Source organism: Lolium rigidum, chromosome 4 (assembly GCF_022539505.1).
Source record: "Lolium rigidum isolate FL_2022 chromosome 4, APGP_CSIRO_Lrig_0.1, whole genome shotgun sequence".
Classification (NCBI taxonomy): domain Eukaryota; kingdom Viridiplantae; phylum Streptophyta; class Magnoliopsida; order Poales; family Poaceae; genus Lolium; species Lolium rigidum.
In genome coordinates this window covers 227,362,047-227,374,199 of record NC_061511.1, presented here as the reverse complement: position 1 = coordinate 227,374,199, position 12,153 = coordinate 227,362,047, and the positions used below count along the sequence as shown (strand labels likewise).

Genomic DNA, 12,153 nt, shown 5'->3' with positions numbered 1-12,153 from the left:
AGGAAACGGCCCATTGCACCACATAGTTTGTCGGAACGAGGCCATATTTGGCACGTGCGTGGGCCTTAGGATGGGAAGCAAGGCCCCGGTCGCGGATTTCCAATCTGACCCACGGGCGATGGTGTTTCCATTTTCGGGGGTGCCAGATGGCCTTTTTTTTGTGAAGCAGCTACATGGCGCGCATTTTAGTACTGCGGGAGACCTTCGCGCAGTGGTAGGATACGTCCTACGCACCACCTATCACATGCCATATGCGCGCGATAGCCATCTGGGAATCCCTCCCGCTTCCTGCGGTGTCCCGCCGAATCCGCTGGAAACTGACCGGATTTGAACTGGGACCACACTTTCCTTCTCTCAATAAATTCCGGGAAAAATGGTTTTAGGTCTGCGACGCGTCATTTTATGTGCTAAATGTTTTCCGTTTAGCGCGTTGGCGGACGGGTGCACCCGCGCGCCCGGTACGACCATACCGCATGCCCCGACGGCCCCGTTTTGCACAGTTGGCAAAGTAAACGAAGCCACAAAATCACGCGGAGCCGCGTGGCGTCATTTTATGTGTCCTAGTAACCACTGCAAAAGACGGAACTGGGATACGACAATTATCTTGAAAAACCCTTCACGAATAGGGCTATCACGTCCGGAGTTCTATGGCTTTTAGGGGAAATAAGTAGGAAACGGCCCATTGCAACACATAGTTTGTCGGAACGAGGCCATATTTGGCACGTGCGTGGGCCTTAGGATGGGAAGCAAGGCCCCGGTCGCGGATTTCCAATCTGACCCACGGGCGATGGTGTTTCCATTTTCGGGGTGCCAGATGGCCTTTTTTTTGTGAAGCAGCTACATGGCGCGCATTTTAGTACTGCGGGAGACCTTCGCGCAGTGGTAGGATACGTCCTACGCACCACCTATCACATGCCATATGTGCGCGGTAGCCATCTGGGAATCCCTCCCGCTTCCTGCGGTGTCCCGCCGAATCCGCTGGAAACTGACCGGATTTGAACTGGGGACACACTTTCCTTCGCTCAATAAATTCCGGGAAAAATGGTTTTAGGTCTGCGACGCGTCATTTTATGTGCTAAATGTTTTCCGTTTAGCGCGTTGGCGGACGGGTGCACCCGCGCGCCCGGTACGGCCATACCGCATGTCCCCACGGCCCCGTTTTGCACAGTTGGCAAAGTAAACGAAGCCACAAAATCACGCGGAGCCGCGTGGCGTCATTTTATGTGTCCTAGTAACCACTGCAAAAGACGGAACTGGGATACGACAATTATCTTGAAAAACCCTTCACGAACAGGGCTATCACGTCCGGAGTTCTATGGCTTTTAGGGAAAATGAGTAGGAAACGGCCCATTGCACCACATAGTTTGTCCGAACGAGGCCATATTTGGCACGTGCGTGGGCCTTAGGATGGGAAGCAAGGCCCCGGTCGTGGATTTCCAATCTGACCCACGGGCGATGGTGTTTCCATTTTCGGGGTGCCAGATGGCCTTTTTTTTGTGAAGCAGCTACATGGCGCGCATTTTAGTACTGCGGGAGACCTTCGCGCAGTGGTAGGATACGTCCTACGCACCACCTATCACATGCCATATGCGCGCGGTAGCCATCCGGGAATCCCTCCCGCTTCTCGCGGTGTCCCGCCGAATCCGCTGGAAACTGACCGGATTTGAACTGGGGCCACACTTTCCTTCGCTCAATAAATTCCGGGAAAAATGGTTTTAGGTCTGCGACGCGTCATTTTATGTGCTAAATGTTTTCCGTTTAGCGCGTTGGCGGACGGGTGCACCCGCGCGCCCGTACGGCCATACCGCATGTCCCCACGGCCCCGTTTTGCACAGTTGGCAAAGTAAACGAAGCCACAAAATCACGCGGAGCCGCGTGGCGTCATTTTATGTGTCCTAGTAACCACTGCAAAAGACGGAACTAGGATACGACAATTATCTTGAAAAACCCTTCACGAACAGGGCTATCACGTCCGGAGTTCTATGGCTTTTAGGGAAAATGAGTAGGAAACGGCCCATTGCACCACATAGTTTGTCGGAACGAGGCCATATTTGGCACGTGCGTGGGCCTTAGGATGGGAAGCAAGGCCCCGGTCGCGGATTTCCAATCTGACCCACGGGCGATGGTGTTTCCATTTTCGGGGTGCCGGATGGCCTTTTTTTGTGAAGCGGCTACATGGCGCGCATTTTAGTACTGCGGGAGACCTTCGCGCAGTGGTAGGATACGTCCTACGCACCACCTATCACATGCCATATGCGCGCGGTAGCCATCTGGGAATCCCTCCCGCTTCCTGCGGTGTCCCGCCGAATCCGCTGGAAACTGACCGGATTTGAACTGGGGACACACTTTCCTTCGCTCAATAAATTCCGGGAAAAATGGTTTTAGGTCTGCGACGCGTCATTTTATGTGCTAAATGTTTTCCGTTTAGCGCGTTGGCCGACGGGTGCACCCGCGCGCCCGGTACGGCCATACCGCATGCCCCGACGGCCCCGTTTTGCACAGTTGGCAAAGTAAACGAAGCCACAAAATCACGCGGAGCCGCGTGGCGTCATTTTATGTGTCCTAGTAACCACCGCAAAAGACGGAACCGGGATACGACAATTATCTTGAAAAACCCTTCACGAACGGGGCTATCACGTCCGGAGTTCTATGGCTTTTAGGGGAAATGAGTAGGAAACGGCCCATTGCACCACATAGTTTGTCGGAACGAGGCCATATTTGGCACGTGCGTGGGCCTTAGGATGGGAAGCAAGGCCCCGGTCGCGGATTTCCAATCTGACCCACGGGCGATGGTGTTTCCATTTTCGGGGTGCCGGATGGCCTTTTTTTGTGAAGCAGCCTACATGGCGCGCATTTTAGTACTGCGGGAGACCTTCGCGCAGTGGTAGGATACGTCCTACGCACCACCTATCACATGCCATATGCGCGCGGTAGCCATCTGGGAATCCCTCCCGCTTCCTGCGGTGTCCCGCCGAATCCGTTGGAAACTGACCGGATTTGAACTGGGGACACACTTTCCTTCGCTCAATAAATTCCGGGAAAAATGGTTTTAGGTCTGCGACGCGTCATTTTATGTGCTAAATGTTTTCCGTTTAGCGCGTTGGCCGACGGGTGCACCCGCGCGCCCGGTACGGCCATACCGCATGCCCCGACGGCCCCGTTTTGCACAGTTGGCAAAGTAAACGAAGCCACAAAATCACGCGGAGCCGCGTGGCGTCATTTTATGTGTCCTAGTAACCACTGCAAAAGATGGAACTGGGATACGACAATTATCTTGAAAACCCCTTCACAAACAGGGCTATCACGTCCGGAGTTCTATGGCTTTTAGGGGAAATGAGTAGGAAACGGCCCATTGCAGCACATAGTTTGTCGGAACGAGGCCATATTTGGCACGTGCGTGGGCCTTAGGATGGGAAGCAAGGCCCCGGTCGCGGATTTCCAATCTGACCCACGGGCGATGGTGTTTCCATTTTCGGGGTGCCAGATGGCCTTTTTTTTGTGAAGCAGCTACATGGCGCGCATTTTAGTACTGCGGGAGACCTTCGCGCAGTGGTAGGATACGTCCTACGCACCACCTATCACATGCCATATGCGCGCGGTAGCCATCTGGGAATCCCTCCCGCTTCCTGCGGTGTCCCGCCGAATCCGCTGGAAACTGACCGGATTTGAACTGGGGCCACACTTTCCTTCGCTCAATAAATTCCGGGAAAAATGGTTTTAGGTCTACGACGCGTCATTTTATGTGCTAAATGTTTTCCGTTTAGCGCGTTGGCGGACGGGTGGACCCATTTTGGCCAGATGAGTATCTACCGGGTGTGGCGTCGCGTCATTTCATGTGTGCCACCCGTTATTTTATGCTCGAGAAAAGTCTACCGGGGGACCGCCGGTGGAGGCTGGTCAAAGCGGTAGGCCGCACGATCAACAAAGTTAGGGTTTCGTCGAAAAATATTTATGTGTACCTATAATAATATATTTTAGTATATTGCACTTAAAATTACCACTATATATAAAAAAAAGGATGTGCCGACGGTTTAACCGTCGGCATACCTTGGACAGGGTTGGGTCAAACCCGCGCACCGGACCGGACCGGACCGGCCGCACCCAGACTCCCCATCCCGCGCCGCCACCCCCTGCTCCCGCGACTCCCCATCCCGCGCCGCCAGCTGCTCCCCGCGCCGCCGCCTGCTGCTCCCCGCGCCGCCGCCAGCTGCTCCCCGCGCGCCCCTTCCTCTCCCTAACGCCCCGCCGCCGCTAGCTAGGGTTTGCCGCGGAGCCTGCAGACGAGGAGAGGTCGCCGGCGCCGGTCGCCGCCTCGGTCCTCCGTCCCCGCCTCGGCCGCCCGTCTCTGCCTCCGCCATGGCTGCTGCTTGCCCGCCGGTAAGGCTCCCTGCCTACAAATTCATCTTGTCTTTGAATTAGAAATTCCACCAATGCTAGAGCAAGAGCATCAGGGGCAGATGTATCTACAACAACTTCTTCTTCGTCTCGTTTTCTTTTTAAAAATGATTGCATCTTCTGTTGTTTCCCCATTGCTACATATAAATAATAAAATTTCATTGAATCAGTGTAATAGACATCACTAAATTACTGGTAATAGTTCTGGAATAATAAATTTACATCGTGCATATGTAGCAATACGATGTGTACTGTATCTCGCTTAACAAAAATCTTAGACAGCCATTACATCTGAACAACACTAACATGGATTCAGAAATAGTCAAATTTTAGAACTAAACACAATTCATACTGAAATATTCAGAATTCAGAAATAAGACACTGCAATTCGTACTGTAATTGGGATAAATTATTTCCAAGTCATAGCTAAAGAACATATCCAAGCACGATCCAGGGGCGGAGCAGTAAGACACAGAGAAGGGGATCACAGAGGACGATCCAGGGTAGAAGAAGGGAGTTGAGGAGGAGGATCGGGGGGCGAGGACGGAATCGAATAGAAAGTACTGGAGCTGTGGAGCACGACCAGAGGACCTAGCGATCTGCCGCCTTGGACGGCAGGAGGCGACGAGGCGCAAGCTGTTTCGTTCCTCCTGTGCATGGTCGAATTGGGGATGACGGGAAGGGAAAAAACGCTGCTCTGTACTCTTGGGCTGGGCCAGAGTGCTGACTAGTGATTAATACGTAGTAAATCTTTTTTACAGAGTCATGCCTGCTCGTGCTTGTGCCTGCGGCTGCCGGCTGCTAGAGCTCCACCCAGCCCCGTGCCCGTGCTTTCGGTTGTGGGCTGCAGCAGTGCGACACCCCTTGGCTGATGGAGCCGGCGCGGCTCGGCGCTGCTGGCTGCTATGCATCCTTGATCCACTGGTCCGCACAGCCATGGTTCCGTCTAGAGAGTCGAGAGGAAGAACGATTAAGAGGGAGCCACAAAAATGCAGTACATGGCCACCTTCCACCACACCACCCAACGCTGGGCATACATATATATAGTACAATCGACTAGAAATATTGTAAGGTGTTGATGAATAAAAGGCATCACATGGAGACTAGCCTCCCTGCACTAGCAATTGGCTAGATCGATTAGTAGCTACCAGTTTGATCCATTGACTAGCCTCCCTGCAGTAACAATTTCCTTGCAGATTCAAGTTGTATGTATTATGCTCTACAAACTAAAATGGCAGCAATTTGGCAAATAGTGTTGTGTGAATTTGTTAATAATGTATTTAGATATGTGATTTTAATAATGTGAATTTGTGATTTTAATAATGTGAATTTGTTGTTGTCTAAACTAGGCCCCGACGTGACCACCCCGGATCCTCACTGCTTGACTACTACGACCGCCGACCTCGACACTTCGCCTACTTCCTCTACTACCGAGGGTGAGCTAAATTTCCAACCAAATCTTCGCATTTTTTATGTCTCTAGATTGAATTTCCACTCCAAGTCACGTAACCTAGGTGTCACTTCCCGTCCGCAAGCGTTACGCGGATAAATATGCATTAGTGGTCGGCATATTTTCAACCGTAACGCTTGCGGCATTTACGGGACAGTCGGCGGATGCGTAGTTGGGTACGTTTTCCATGTTCTGCTCCGGTTTGAGTTAGGATTTCGACAGCGCCTTCCCGTTGTTCTCCGGATGCACATCCTCTCAGCTTTTTGCCGAGATGTGTATCGGGAGAGCAGCGGGGAGGTGCTGCCGAAATTCTGACTCGAGCCGGGGTAGAGCATGGAGAACGTACTCAAGCTACGGATCCGGCGGCTGCTAGGAGCCCACCTAGTAGAGATGTAGGTTGATGCATGCGTTATTCGCCGGTAAAAAAGTAAAATATGATGCATTTAATTTCGTGCTATTATTGGATATGAAAGGATATATTTGTTGTTTCCCTCCAAATAAAACAGAGAATGACTGATAATGAGTGGATGTACCGTGGTCGTATGAGTGCGACTGAAAGAACAAGTGAGTGGGAATGGAAAACTGAAGATTATTTGAAGGATGCACATCGTGGTTCACATACAGTCCGTCCACTTTGCCCTTGTGCTCGGTGCAAGCAGCGTAAACGTCACGGCAAGATTGAAATGACGAAACACCTTTGGAGGCATGGGTATATGCCTGACTTCACTATGCCGATCAACTTTGCTGAGCGTGACCGTGAAAGATGGCAGGTGATGCGACAACGCATCGATGTCAATGCGGACGATGGCATTAGAAACATGCTTGATGATCTGCATTATGCACAACATGCACATTCGCAGCCTCCAGAGGATGACCCAGAGGAACCGGATGAACCGGATGAACCAGAGGCAACCGCGAAGGCTTTCCTTGATATGATGGCCTCGGCAAAGAAACCTCTTTACCCGGGTGCAGAAATCTCCCAGTTGGATGCCATCTCGCAAAAACTAGCCACTAAGGCCAAACACGGCATGACCCGATCTTGCTTTGAAGATACGTTGAAAGATGCGGGTAACATGCTTCCTAACGGACATTGTCTGCCCCGTAGCATGTATGAAGCGAAGAAAATCATGAAAGCGCTATGCATGGATTATGAGAAGATACATTGTTGTCCGAAGGGTTGCATCTTGTTTCGGAAGGAGTATGCAGAACTCACTCACTGCCCCTTGTGCAAGGCCTCTAGGTATCTTGAGGTCACGGATGCCCATGGTCAGGTGACGCAAACGAAGAAGGCCGCATCAATTCTTCGGTATCTCCCATTCATAAAAAGACTCCAGCGCCTTTACATGAGCGAGGAGTCTGCTAGACAAATGACATGGCACAAGCATGGGATTAGATACCCTGATGCGGATAAAAAGAAGAAGATGAAACATCCAGCCGATGGTCAAGCATGGAAGCATTTTGACAGCACATACCCTAATCAAGCAAAAGATGCGCGAAATGTCAGAATTGCGATAGCAACCGATGGGTTCAATCCATTTGGTATGTCGGCTAGATCGTACAGCTGCTGGCCCGTGTTTGTTATTCCGCCCAATCTCCCTCCCGGTGTCCTAATGCAACGCAAGAACATATTCCTGACGCTGGTCATTCCAGGGCCTGATTACCCGGGGAAGAATTTGAGTGTGTACATGCAGCCGCTTATCGATGATTTGCACCATTCTTGGGAGAACGGGACGTGGACATACGACCGAGCATCGAAGAAAAACTTCCTCATGAAAGTTTGGTTCCAGTATTCCATGCATGACCTACCCGGGTACGCTCTATTCTGCGGACATTGTACAGCTGGGAAGATGCCATGTTCAGTGTGCAGGCATGCGCTTAAGTTCATATGGCTGAAGAAGGGCGGCAAATATTCAGCCTTTGACAAGCATCGACAGTTTCTCGAAGCAGGGCATCGATTCAGAGAAGACAAAAAGAACTTCACGAAGGACACAGTTGTCACCGAAGTGAACACCGTACCAACGTTCGATGGTGCAACTGTTGTTAGAGAGCTACATGCTCTAAAGACTAGCCCCACAGGCGGTTTTGTGGGATATGGCGAGACACACAACTGGACTCATGTTGCTGGCTTAACGCAGCTCCCCTATTACAAGGACCTCAAACTTCCCCATAACATCGATGTGATGCACACGGAAAAGAATGTTGGAGAGTCGGTCTTTAACACAGTCCTGAACATCCCCGAGAAGACAAAGGATAATGTCAAGGCTAGAGTCGATCAAGAGATGCTCTGTGATAGAAAAAAACTAAACATGAAGCCTCCCCAGCATAATCGAAAAAATTGGGTGAAGCCAAAGGCCGACTTCTGCCTTGACGGTGCCCAAAAGAAGGAGGCATTCAGTTGGCTGAAACATGTCGTGAGGTTCCCAGATGGTTATGCATCGAATATCAGTAACGGAGTCAATCTTTCGACTGGCAAAGTCACCGGGCTCAAGAGTCATGACTATCACATATGGATTGAGAGGCTAATGCCGGTCATGCTTCGAGGCTATCTCCCCGACCGTGTCTGGCGACCGCTTGCAGAGTTGAGCCATTTCTTCCGCACGCTCTGTGCTAAAGAAATATGCGAGGACATGATGAAGAAACTATGTGAGAAAGTGCCGGAGCTGCTATGCAAGTTAGAGATTATCTTTCCACCGGGCTTCTTTACTCCGATGGTTCATCTCATTTTGCATCTAGCTTACGAGGTAATCTTGGGGGGACCGGTGCAGTTTCGTTGGCAGTTTTCTATTGAGAGAATTTAAGCATATCCGGTTGAAATGTGGAAATAAAAATAAGATTGAAGGATGCATAGTCGAGGCATATATCATCGAGGAGGTGTCAGATATTACAACAACGTACTATGCCGACGATATCCCCACTCTTCATAATAAGGTCTCTCGGTATAATACCGACGAGCCCAAGTACACACCCAAGCTCCTCCTATTCCAAGGGCAAGGTGGCAAGTCTGGTGGTAAACAGAGTTATAGGTTGACGATGCAAGAGTGGGAGGACATCATGTTCTATGTGTTGTCGAACATTAAGGAAGTACATGATACGTTCATGAGGTAAAAATGGTGAAACTCGGTTGTTTCTTTGCTACTAGAAACTCGGTTGTGGTGTAATATGTTTTTTTCCTCTTCTAGTCAATTCGTGGAGGAAGAGTGGTTGGAAAGGCGACCTCCTACCCCCGATGAGCGTAATACTCTTCTAATTAAGGGTGCCCCGGGAAGGAAAAATTTCGTGGCTTGGTTCATGGAAAAAGTAATTTCTAACTTATCCTTCTTACATAAAAATTTGTAGTTTCTGTTACATTGAACTGATGCACCCAACAATTTCAAATAAACTTGTAGGGAGCTGATCCCCATACATCTATGGCGGATGAATTGAGATGGGTTTCCCAGGGTTTCAACAGTAAGGTGGTTAGGTATGACAAGTATGATGTCAATGGGTTTCGCTTCCATACAGAGAGGCACCAGAAGCTGTCGGCCTAATGCAAAAACAGTAAATACTGGAGTGTTTACCGGAGGTCAAGATAGTACTGAGTACTATGGGAGGCTGCAAGACGTATACGAGGTGACATTCGATAAAGGGATCCATAATCTCACTCTTGTTATGTTCAGATGTCATTGGTTCGACCCAGAAAATGGACTTAGGACCAACCCTTCCATTGGTTTAGTTGAAGTTATGCCTTCCACCACCCCGGGGGTCCGATGTCTTTGTAGTGGCTAACCAGGCGACACAAGTTTATTATCTTCCCTACCCATGCCAGAACGAGGAACTAAAGGGCTGGGAAGTTGTGTTCAAGGTGTCGCCTCATGGTAAACTACCCATGCCCAACGAGGATGATTACAACAACATAAACCCCATCACATACGAGGGATATTTCTACCAAGAGGAAGAGGACGGCGGGGATTTTGATGTAGAGATGGTTGATCTTGAGGAGCTCGAGGACGATGCACAAATTCAGGGCGATACTGTTGTGAATATAAAGGACATAGAGATGCTCTCCAAGTTTCTCGACGAAGGTGACAGCGATGATGATGAGCCTCCACCGTTCGAGGGCCAACCTTACTACTCACATGATACTGATAGCGATAATGAATAGGAGTGATGATTCTTGGTGAGGTTCTTTATGTCCTTCTAGTATATTGCCACCATGCTTATTTATTTCCTACCATGCTTATTATTTGGTATCATGCTTATTATTTCCTAGCATGCTTATTTATTGCCACCATGCTTATTATTTCATGATACCATGCTAATTATTTGCTACCATGCTCATTTTTCCCTACCATACTTATTATGTGCTACTATGCTCATTACTAACTGTTTACTTGTTCTCAATGCAGGTGATTGCACAATGACGGGTGGTAGATCCACAAAAGGAACCATTAGTCATATGTATGGCCAAGAGAAGCCAAGAATAAGCCGTCCTCGAAATAGAAGACCTCCTGGTCGCTTCCTTGATGAGGAAGCAGGAGAGCGCGAGGTTGAGGTGCCACGAGGACGAGGAGGGAGTGCCACAGGGATGGCACGAGGTCGAGGTCGAGGACGATCTCGTACTAGACACGTTCAGGAGCTTGTAGTAGCCCCCGAGGATACTACACTCAGACGACGACGACGGGTGTTGATGGCGTGTAACTCACACGTTCGTTGGGAACCCCAAGAGGAAGGTATGATGCGCACAGTAGCAAGTTTTCCCTCAGAAAGAAACCAAGGTTTAATCGAACCAGTAGGAGCCAAGAAGCACGTTGAAGGTTGATGGTCGCGAAATGTGATGCGGCGCAACACCGAGGATTCCGGCGCCAACTAGGAACCCGCACAACACAACCAAAGTACTTTGCCCCAACGAAACGAGTGAGGTTGTCAATCTCACCGGCTTGCCGTAACAAAGGATTAAACGTATCGAGTGGAAGATGTTTGCAAAGAAAACGAGTAAAACAAGTAGATTGTATGCTATGTAAAGAATAGGACCGGGGTCCACAGTTCACTAGAGGTGTCTCTCCCATAAGATAAAAGCATGTTGGGTGAACAAATTACAGTCGGGCAATTAACAAATAGAGAAAGGCATAACAATGCATATACATGACATGGTAAATATAGTGAGATTTAATTGGGCATTACGACAAAGTACATAGACCGCCATCCAACTGCATCTATGCCTAAAAAGTCCACCTTCGAGGTTATCGTCCGAACCCCCTCCAGTATTAAGTTGCAAAGCAACGGACAATTGCATTAAGTATGGTGCGTAATGTAATCAACAACTACATCCTTAGACATAGCATCAATGTTTTATCCCTAGTGGCAACGAGCACAACACAACCTTAGAACTTTCCGTCACTTGTCCCGGTGTAAATGCAGGCATGAACCCACTATCGAGCATAAATACTCCCTCTTGGAGTTAAGAGTAAAAACTTGGCCGAGCCTCTACTAGTAACGGAGAGCATGCAAGATCATAAACAACACATGAACAATAGATTGATAATCACCATAATCATAGTACTCACTATCCATCGGATCCCGACAAACACAACATATAGAATTACATATAGATGATCTTGATCATGTTAGGCAGCTCACAAGATCTAACAATGAAGCACAACAAGGAGAAGACGACCATCTAGCTACTGCTATGGACCCATGGTCCAGGGGTGAACTACTCACTCATCACTCCGGAGGCGACCATGGCGGTGTAGAGTCCTCCGGGAGATGAATCCCCTCTCCGGCAGGGTGCCGGAGGCGATCTCCGAATCCCCCGAGATGGGATTCGCGGCGGCGGCGTCTCTGTAAGGTTTTCCGTATCGTGGCTCTCGGTACTGGGGTTTTCGCGACGGAAGCTTTAAGTAGGCGGAGGGTCAACGCGAGGGGCCACACGAGGGGCCCAGGGGATAGGTCGGCGCGGCCAGGGCCTGGGCCGCGCCGGCCACCCCCCGGCTGCCTCGTGGCCCCACTTCGTTAGGTCTTCGGTCTTCCGGAAGCTTCGTGCAAAAATAGGACCCCGGGCGAAAGTTTCGTCCAATTCCGAGAATATTTCTTTACTAGGATTTCTGAAACCAAAAACAGCGAAAACAACGAATCGGCTCTTCGGCATCTTGTTAATAGGTTAGTTCCGGAAAATGCATAAATATGACATATAATGTGCATAAAACATGTAGGTATCATCAATAAAGTAGCATGGAACATAAGAAATTATCGATACGTTGGAGACGTATCAGCATCCCCAAGCTTAGTTCCGCTCGTCCCGAGCAGGTAAAACGATAACAAAGATAATT

At 49.6% G+C, this 12,153-nt stretch overlaps 1 long non-coding RNA gene across 1 annotated transcript; it reads left to right on the top strand.

Moving 5' to 3' along the window:
• The first annotated feature begins 4,320 nt into the window (after nucleotides 1-4,320).
• LOC124706665 lies at nucleotides 4,321-10,498 on the top strand. The gene is made up of 3 exons (XR_007004520.1): nucleotides 4,321-4,377; nucleotides 5,745-5,831; nucleotides 10,231-10,498. It is a non-coding gene; the product is annotated as an uncharacterized LOC124706665 (long non-coding RNA).
• The last annotated feature ends 1,655 nt before the right edge of the window (nucleotides 10,499-12,153 follow it).